This window comes from Bos indicus, chromosome 8 (assembly GCF_029378745.1).
Source record: "Bos indicus isolate NIAB-ARS_2022 breed Sahiwal x Tharparkar chromosome 8, NIAB-ARS_B.indTharparkar_mat_pri_1.0, whole genome shotgun sequence".
Classification (NCBI taxonomy): domain Eukaryota; kingdom Metazoa; phylum Chordata; class Mammalia; order Artiodactyla; family Bovidae; genus Bos; species Bos indicus.
Genome location: NC_091767.1, coordinates 94,883,592 through 94,893,648, shown reverse-complemented (window position 1 = coordinate 94,893,648; position 10,057 = coordinate 94,883,592). Strand labels below are relative to the sequence as shown.

The following is a 10,057-nucleotide window of genomic DNA, read 5'->3' as shown; positions in this document are numbered from 1 at the left end:
GCAAGGTCATGTGGTGCTTCCACTTTTGCTTCTATCCAACAAATTCTCCAAACAGCAGCCAGAGCAATCTTTGAAAATTCACAAACTGCTGTGGTGCAGCTTCAGTGGTTTTCCTAGGATCTTTCAAAGCAGAGCCGGTGAGGAAGAGTCCTAGGGTCCTTTCTGGTTGTAAGCCTACAGCTCCCTAGGGTCATATTTCCCTTCCATCCCCTTGCTTGGATAAGTCAGCTTGAGATATTCTGATAAAGAAGAGTACCAGGGATGAAAGACAGAGAGAAGGAAGACTAACAGTGTTTAAGCCCTGAAATCCAGTCTCACTTTGAAGCCTGGTATGCCATAGCTCTTTTTGAGTTTGGTTATGTTTTTGCCCATGCTAGTTTGAATTGGATTTCTATCTCTTGAATCCCAAAAGATTCTGAGTAATACCCTCCCCTTAAGTGTTGGGTTTCCTAGAGCATCTAACTGGGGCTCAATGTTTTTTTTTTTTGCTTGTTCAGTAAGTTTATTATTGTCTTTATCTGAAGAATCTTGATAGAAGTTTGTGGTCTGTTTTATTAACTCTTGGCAGCCCATTTGAGCACTAAGGAGCTCGCCTTCTTCTGAGCTACCTTATTTTTCTTCTGGGCAAGTGACATTTTGGGCTGATTCCATCTCTTCTTTTTAACTTCTTTCTTAGGCTTCTCATACACTGGATTCTCTGGTATTGCAGCATGAGCTTTTTTATACATCTCCTCCATCATGTATGGAGTTATGTTGTTCTTTATGAATGGAGAGAATTGTTTCTTATAAGTACCCTCATCTTCTTCAATCAGATAACACATGTTATCTGCAGCATTCTGCCCCATGATGTGCTTTCAGTGTACCTCAGCACTAAATTCTTTGCTTTCTGGATCATAACTAGGGAACCGTTTGGTACTGTGAGGGATAGACAAACCTTCATTGCCAGCTCCCTTAAGGGCCCCCAAAACTTTATTCCCAATAGTAGTCCTGGCAAGTCCTGCATCGAAGTAACAGGTGAAGGCACCAGGTTGACCATCAATGCTTTCCACATTGTATTCGTCTCCAGTCACCTTGACTTGGCCTTCGTAAATTTTGTCCATACCAAACCTATTCAGAAGCCTGCAGGCCAGCAGCAGGCCAGTACAATGTGCCACAGCATAATTTGTCAGGCCAGCCTCCACACCATACTTCAGGAGTTTGTGAGCATAAGCTGCACAAATGATCAGGTCTCCTTCTACACAGCATAAGCAGTCTGACATTGATATCTCTGTTCATTACACAAACGATCATTCTGTATTTTGGTGTGCTGTACTTATTTTTATCTTGGATTACCAGTTATTTCCAAGCATAGTAGTCAGTTTTGCCCTCTTGCTGTCTTCGGAACGTTACTTGGTATCTCTTGAAGTAAGCCTTGTTCTTGACAGCTTTAACAAACCCCATCCTGCAGAACAGAGCTTGGACACTGCAGCTTGCCACTGAGTTGCAAGACCAGTATGGCTCTGGCTGTGGGGGGGTGGGGGGCACTGGGGTAGGGTGGGAAGCTCAATTTGAATTGTCCTTCTGGTGAGGTTTATGAGGATTTATGGGATATAAAGTCTTTATGTCTGCCTTATACAAACACATAATTCTACATAATTAAAGGGGGAAGTAGTCAGAGGTGACTCAAAGAGTCATGACATTTATATCCTAAAATACATCTTGTCACTGTGGTAGTCATTAGGGCCACTTACCATTATTCCAGTTCTTCTTTGAGTCATCACCCCCCTTGACATTGGATGTAGCAATAAGATTTGCTTTGACAAATGCAATGCAAATGGGAGTGACATGGGACAGTTCTAGATGGAATCTTCAAGAGGCTGCATGAAGTTTACATGTTCCTTTCTCACTACTCTGGAGATGATGGAAGCACATGTTGAGATGAAACTTCTATCATCTGAGTGAGTGATTACAGTGGGCTGAGACCTCCTGCCAGCCCACTTGTGATCACGTGGATGAGAAATAAATGTTTGTTAAGTCACTAAAATTTGGGGGTTGTTATTGCCATAAAGGAGAAGGCAATGGCACCCCACTCCAGTACTCTTGCCTGGAAAATCCCATGGACGGAGGAGCCTGGTGGGCTGCCGTCCATGGGGTCGCGGAGTGGGACACGACTGAGTGACTTCACTTTCACTTTTCACTTTCCTGCATTGGAGAAAGAAATGGCAACCCACTCCAGTGTTCTTGCCTGGAGAATCCCAGGGACGGGGGAGCCTGGTGGGCTGCCGTCTATGGGGTCGCACAGAGTCGGACATGACTGAAGTGACTTAGCAGCAGCATTGCCATAAAACCTATCCTGACTGATACAATCATTCAAAAAGTTGAGTAATATAATTCTGGAAGACTTTGACTTTGGACTTGAGAATATATAATGAACATAATTATGGGGAGAGTGGAAGTAAAGATCTCAACTGATATCTAGAAGACATCACAGCTACCTGAGATTTTGTAGACCTTGTGTTACATTTTTGATGGAGTTTGCTAATGATTCCTCTCAAATCTATTTTAAAGCTCTAGATAAAGGTTTTATTTTGCTGTTTTTCCAAAATTTGTTTCCTCTGATCCTTATTAAGCATTTTTCATTAACTCCTCAAGTACAATTCAATCTAGGTACACTCAAAATAGACGCCATTTGATTTTTATAAACAGAAACCTTCTAGCCTTCAAAATTCCGTTTTTATTCATGTGGTTTGCTGTATTTTTGTTCAGTTTTTGTACTAGTCTCATTTTTAGGAAAATTCTTATTTGAGTCTCCAGGACAGAATTTTATATGCAGAGCAAATGGTCTTTAGGGATATCTACAACATTATTTGTTGGAGGTAATGTATACAAAGGATATTTCCAATGGATTTGAGATGACTTATCCTTACTGAGATTAAGGTGAAGATTTGCAATCATAACCTACAGTGCATTTATAGCTCTTACATCTTATGTATGTAAAATCACTGTATAAGGTCACATATGATAATTAGATTTTATATTTTTTACAGTTGTACTAATTCAAATTGAGATTCTTCTTTTCCCCCAAACTTCATATATGGATTTTGGTATTTATCTCATTTATCATTGCTTGCTGTAGGAGAAGATATGAATACTTAAGTAATATCTTGATGCCAAGATATTGGGAGCACCTAGATCCACCTGGATACTTTTTGATACTTGGGAGCAGATGTTAACAATTGTCACAAGATACCAAGATCCCACAAGAAGGTGAAATAATCAGATGAGACCCTTGAAAAGTAGTGTCTCCAGCGTGAAGTTGAAGTTCAAATTTGTAGATGATTCAATGTGTGTAGTGTGCATGTATATGTACATCTTTAATTTAGAGATGGGTTTAAGCAGTCACACTGTCAACCACATGATACTAAAGGCTATCACAAAGTTGACAAAATTCTTATGACTCTCTGAGTCAAACTGCTTTTGGTCTCTTTAATCATCCAGGGAACTCAGGGAGGCCACAGCTAGGAAGATGAAAGGAAATTGCAGAGCGGGTAGCCCCCTGATCATTGTGCAGAAGTCTGGCAAGAATACTATTATTGACCTTCCATTGGTGTGTCACTCTAAGTTTGATGAGTTTAATACAGACACTACATTATTGCTGATTCTACAAAATCTGCATGCTAATATCCCTAAAGAATTCAGAATTGATAGAAATAGCCTTACATCCTAATGAGTCTCAAACTGTAGATAAATATGGATGCCTGCCCTCCTAGAAGAGGAGGGTAAGTATTCTCCTGGGTGCTGATGATATGGCTTTAATGTCATGGCCATAAAAACGCCTCAGTGATTGGTTCTGAATAATTAACCATTGTCAGTACTTTTGATGTAAAATATGCAAAGTTAATGTTTCTCTCATTAGTAGTTATTTCCCCAAATTTATTTAAATAAATAACAAAACTAAAACAATAATTACAATAAAACTGGACCCATGTTCATATAAAAAGTTCAGTCATTTAATTTTCTTGGGGCTAGTTCATTCAGTCAAATCCACTGGGAAGTCACATGATTCAGGGATATATTATTGAGAGTTTTTAATAAGCCTTGGGGTGACTGTTAACATCTGCTTTGGATATTTTCTATTTCAAAACAATCTCAACCATGCTTTGTGGGACATAATTTTGTGTGGCAGGATCCAGGCCACTTCCTGAATAAAAAATAATTTTGCTAGTAGATTTCATTTCTGTGGGAAAAGGGTAACTTTTGAATCAGGTGGAAATCCTGCCTAGATACCTCATTTTTTTAAAATAAGGCAAGGACATTACTACCTGTGCAAGTATGTTGTCACACAGTGGTATGCTGGAGATGGTTCTCTCTGGTTTGTGAGACTGTACACATCTTTTCCCACATCCATGGTCGGTGGTGTCAAGTAGGTAGCTTGAAATTGGTCAGAGCAAGAGTATTAACACCAGGAGTTCTATGAGAGTGATTTTGCCCCTTTTGGGGACACTTGGCAATCTCTAGAGACATTGTTATCACAACTTGGGGATTGCTACTGACACCTAGTGGGTAGAAGCCAGGGATGCTGTTCAATATCCTAAAATGCGAAAGACAGCCACCCCCCCACACCCCCTGTCGCAGCCAACAAAGTATTTGTGTGTTCAGTCGGTCAGTCATGTTTGACTCTTTGAGCCCCCATGGACTGTAGCCCACCAGGCTCCTCTGTTTACGGAATTTTCCAGGCAAGAATACTGGTGCCTGTGCTAAGTCACTTCAGCCGTGTTTGATTCTTTGTGACCCTATGGTCTGTAGCCTGCCAGGCTCTGCTGTCCATGGGATTTTCCAGGCAAGAATACTGGCTGCTGCTGCTGCTAAGTCGCTTCAGTCGTGTCTGACTCTGTGCGACCCCATAGACGACAGCCCACCAGGCCCCGCCATTCCTGGGATTCTCCAGGCAAGAATACTGGAGTGGGCTGTTATTCCCTCCTCCAGGGGATCTTCCCGACCCAGGGATCAAACCTGAGTCTCTCCTGTTTCCTGCATTGGCAGACGGATTCTTTACCATTGTGTCACCTGGGAATTATCTAGCACAAAATGTCAACAGTGGTGAAGCTGAGGAACTGTGATTTATACCATGGAAATTGGAAAACTTTACAAGTGTAGGTTTTTTTTTTTTTGAATGTCAGTTTATCAGCCACCAACCCCTCAAATTAATTCTTATGCCCTCATTACTGTATAATTTCTAATTCCTATCAGAAGTTGGCTAGGAGAAGTGATATTCTTGGGAAGACTGAAAGCTGTGTTCTCCCTAGGGTAATTATATAGAGCACAGGTTGGCAATTTTTTTTTTTTTCTGTAAATGGCAGATATTTTAGGCTTTGCAGACCATATGGTCTCTGTTGCAAATACTTACCTCTGCCATTATAGTGTAAAAGCATTTATAGACATATGGAAATTGAATGAGGATGGCTGTGCTCTAATAAAACTGTTTACAAGGCTGGTCACAAAGTTTTCTGACCTCTGACTTAAATTATTAGCTTAGCCCCACTTCAGAACTGCCATCACTGAGACTTTGGTACTACACCTTCAGCTTTTACTACTAATAATTTATAAGACATAACCAAATTCTGTTTGCTGCAACATTTGGCACCAAAGGAAAAAAAAGACATTGAGAACACTCTCCATTGGGTCATTATGTACTTGATTCTTAAGGTCCCATAGGATAAATTTCTTTAAATGCTTGGCTTCCCATTGAGGAACTAGTTATGCTTACCTTTTTACCTGATTTACTTTGTATACTAGGATGCTCAAAAGTATCTCAGTCTTCATGGGGGAAATCTAGATCAGTGCTCCAAAAATTTCATGTACATGCAAGTCATCTGGGAATCCTGTTGGAAGATTCTGATATAGCAGTTCTGGGGTAGGGCCTGAGATTCTGCATTTCTGAAAAGTTTCCAAGAGATATTGACACTGTTGGTCTTGGGACCACAATGTGAGCAGTAAGGTCCTGGAATATCATAGTATTTTGGTAACAAATTCTTCCCAGAATATTCTTACCTTGGAATTTATCTCATCTACATTTCTCCTTTTGTGTTTTGGCTGCTTTAATTTATAATTTGAAATTTTATTTTTGGAAGTGGTGAGATGGGGCATAGAAATAAATCTAATATGAATAACTTTGGATGTACGTTTTTGTTTTTACAAGTTTAGTCTGATACTACTCAGTTGTACAATGAATCCATACATAACAAACAACAGGGTTAATTTTATGTTATTTGTTCAGGAAAGGGATTTTTTTTTTTAAGTTTTCAAACTTGGGATCTTCACTTTTGCAGCTGGGCAACATATTCCTGTCTGCTGCTGCTGCTAAGTCGCTTCAGTCATGTCTGACTCTGTGTGACTCCATAGACGGCAGCCCACCAGGCTCCCCCATCCCTGGGATTCTCCAGGCAAGAACACTGGAGTGGGTTGCCATTTCCTTCTCCAATGCATGAAAGTGAAAAGTGAAAGTGAAGTCGCTCAGTCGTGTCCGACTCTTAGCGACCCCATGGACTGCAGCCTACCAGGCTCCTCCGTCCATGGGATTTTCCAGGCAAAAGTACTGGAGTGGGGTGCGATTGCCTTCTCCGATATTCCTGTCTACTTCATCTTAAACATGTGAAAGCTTAGAAAAGTCCCTCTCCAGCTTTTGCTTATCCTCTGGGCCAAGAAGTTTCTTAAATGCTGATTGCTTTGCCCACGAAAAGCTTCTGTACAGGATCAAGTTCCTTATTAAATGCTACTGCTATAACATCGATGGTCTTCCGCAAAAGGACCTAGACGGCCAACCAAATGGCAGGAGAACCTGAGGACCTCTGAAGAATCGTCGAGATTCTGTTACCGGTTCAGAATCTCTATGGTCCCGAGCGCCAGCCAGAGCGGCCACATTTCTACTGGCTCCGCCCCCACCTTCCAGGCTACCAGCCTCGCAGTGCAGTACCAGGAGCCTCTTCAGTGGACGAAGCTCAGCTGACGAAAAGCTTCTCAGAGAAAGCGTGCACAGTCGTGTACTGAATGCCCCTTTAAAACATACGTTCCTTCAGTTCATATTCGGGAATGAGTAGGAGTTTTCGTGTCAGCGTCTTGTATGAGCAGGAAGATTTGTGAGTGAAAGTTATGCCATTTCGTGAGGAGATAATAGACTAATATTTCCACTTCTCCTTCCTGATGGTGGAACCTCAGGATGAAAATGGCCAATTTCAGCGTGTCTTTTTCAGTCTTCTGCTGCTTACCCTCGAAGCCCTTGGCAACTGGCAGGAGGTAGCAGAGGGACCAGTGGACCCTGTTGAGTGACAGAGGTTGGGCCTTTGGGCTCCGCATGATGTCTATCAGCCCCAGACTGAACAGCTTCCTTGGCTGTTGAGGTATTTGCAATGTCTTCTGAAGTTCTGGGCGAAGCAGAGAGGACGACGGTGGACCAAAAGCTTGTGGGGAACCATGCTCTGGCCTCCAGGTGATGGAGGGCCGCTCTCTGTTCTCAGAGCCTGGCTAAGCAAGTATGTTAAATTTCCTTTGTCACTAGGTGGCAGAATATAATTAAGATGTCTTTTTTTTTTTCTTTTTCTGTTTTCTTTCTCATAGCGTTGAAAGGTGTTTCTAGTTCCTTCTTAATGACCTCTTTAATTACTTTGCAGTATTTGCTAATGCCAGTTAGGGCTGAAGGAATGAAATAAAATTTCTTCTGCAAACATTTCCTGTACTTAGGAAGGAATTTAGTTTTTCATTTAATTGGTTTGTGTCTTAAAGGGAAGTACCCTTATAAAGTGCATTCCCTTCCTAAACTCTATCATTTGGACAATCCAGGCTTCTAGTTTTACAAATAACTGTTATTTAAAAAAAAATTTAATATTATTTAAAGAATGATTTTATTTGTTTGTTTTTGTGCTAGGGTCTTCATTGCTGCTCGGGCTTTTCTTTGGTTTCGGAGCACCAGCTCTAGGCACGTGGGCTTTAATAGTTGTGGCAGGTGGACTCAGTAGTTGCGGCTCCCAGGCTCTAGAACACAGGCTCAATAGTTGTGGTTCAGAGGCTTAGTTGCTCCATGGCTGTGGAATCTTCCTGGACCAGGAATGGAACCTGAGTCTCTTGCATTGGCAGGTGGACTCTTCACCACTGAGTCACCAGGGAAGCCCTTGTTATTTTTTTTTGAAACAAACTGCAGACATTTTTTCATGTCACTTCCACGTATTCCAAGTGCCTGTATCTAAAATAAGGACTAGTGGGAATTCTTTTTGTGGTCCAGTGGTTAGGACTTTGTACTTTCCTTGCCAGGACCCAGATTCAGTCTCTGGTTGGGGTACTAAGATCCTGCAAGCCAAGTGGCTTGGGAAAAAAAAAAGTGCAGTTGCGATGATTAACACAATCAAGTAATTAAATATTCCTGTGGATCATAGTTTCAGGATATGCACAGTTATCCACAGAAGCCCAGTTTTTGCAGGGATGAGAGTGGTCTGACTGCTGTCTGTGAAATTTGGGATTTATTCTGCTGGGGAGAATATATCCTTGACTCAATTCCTGAATCTTCATTCAGCCCTCAGATAAATGTATACAAAGAGGTTTTTTGGTTTTTGTTTGTTTTGTTTTATCAGAGTATATAATTGCTTTACACTGCTTTGTCAGTTTCTGCTGTACAGCAAAGTGAATCAGCCACATGTATACAGATGTCCTCTCTTTTTTGGATTTCCTTTCCGTTTAGGTCACCACAGAGCACCAAGTTCCCTGTACTGTATGCAAAGAGTTTAAATGAACAGAAAGCAACAGACCAAATGTGTGGTTGGCATATACAAATTGAGAATCTTTCACATGTCCTCTGCCCTCTTTTCAGTCATCAGAGGGCTAAAGAGTCTTCAGCTGAATCTCTTGCGGCTGGAAGTACTCGCTTCTAGGCCTCAGTCTTGTGCTCCGTTCTCTGCTCTTCCAGGGTTGGTTTCACCCTTCATCTCTTTTTCAGTTGGAAGTTCACCTTCTTCATTTACCCTTGATTAGCACTGGCCCAAAGTACCCCTTTTACCCCTTTGCCTTAGTTGGTTAGCTATACCTTTTTCTGCAAGGGTTGCTGTATTTTCCTCTCTCCTCACTTCCTCCTCAGATTCCCATTTTTACATGAAGGCCCCTGTTGATTCTCCTTTCCAGAGTGCTAATACCACAAAGTTGACTGGTCGGCCTGACCTCTTTCTTCTCTTTTTCTGACTTTCAGTTCCCCATGAGCTGGATGTGTGCCATACATCAGGGACTGTACTATGTACTGGGGCTACAAGAATGAAAGAAATAGAGTCTTGCCTTAGAAGATCTCAGAACTTGGTGGGGCCTAGGTGACCAGGGTAATGGAGCATAGATGAGGGCAGTGCAATGTGATATGTGTCAGAAAAAATGTAGGAACAGGTGATACAGGAACATGGAAGAGGGGTGGGCTTACTGTGTTTGGAAGAGGGTCTGAAAAGGTTTGCTCAGACAAGCATTTTCTTTCTGTTTTTGTATTTTAATTTTGGATCAGGTTATACATTCATATAGTTCAAATATATATGCATATATTTTGAAATAAATTGGTATGTATATCTATCTATTTATCTATCTCCCCTAACCCCCATTACTCTTCTGTCCAGCCCCATGCTATCCAAAAGTAACTATGGCTATTAGTTTCTTGTGTGTCCTTTCAGAATTTTGAATGCGTATACAAGCAAACATAGTTTTTTTCTTTCTCCCTTTTTTTTTAACACCAAAATTAGAATATTGTATTTATTTGTCTGAACTTTGGCTTTTAAAATTAATATTCTTGTTTAGTGGTTAATAAAGTGAACTCTGGAATCAGAAGGCCAACATTCAAATCCCCATTGTACAATTTACTAGCTGTGTGAACTTGGTAAATTTCTTAATGTTTCATTGCTTTAGTTTATACATCTATATCTGAGGTTTTCAAAATCTGGCAAATTTATCATATACTAAACTTTATCATAAACTTTAAGCACATACATATGCAACTTTATCATATACTACATCTCATATGGCCATTTTGTTTTGTTCTATTGGTCTATTCATGTACCAGTGA

General features: G+C 40.9%; 1 pseudogene; it reads right to left on the bottom strand.

The window, feature by feature from the left end:
* Positions 1-554: 554 nt before the first annotated feature.
* LOC109562593 (large ribosomal subunit protein uL18 pseudogene) lies at positions 555-1,440 on the bottom strand (annotated as a pseudogene).
* Positions 1,441-10,057: the final 8,617 nt, after the last annotated feature.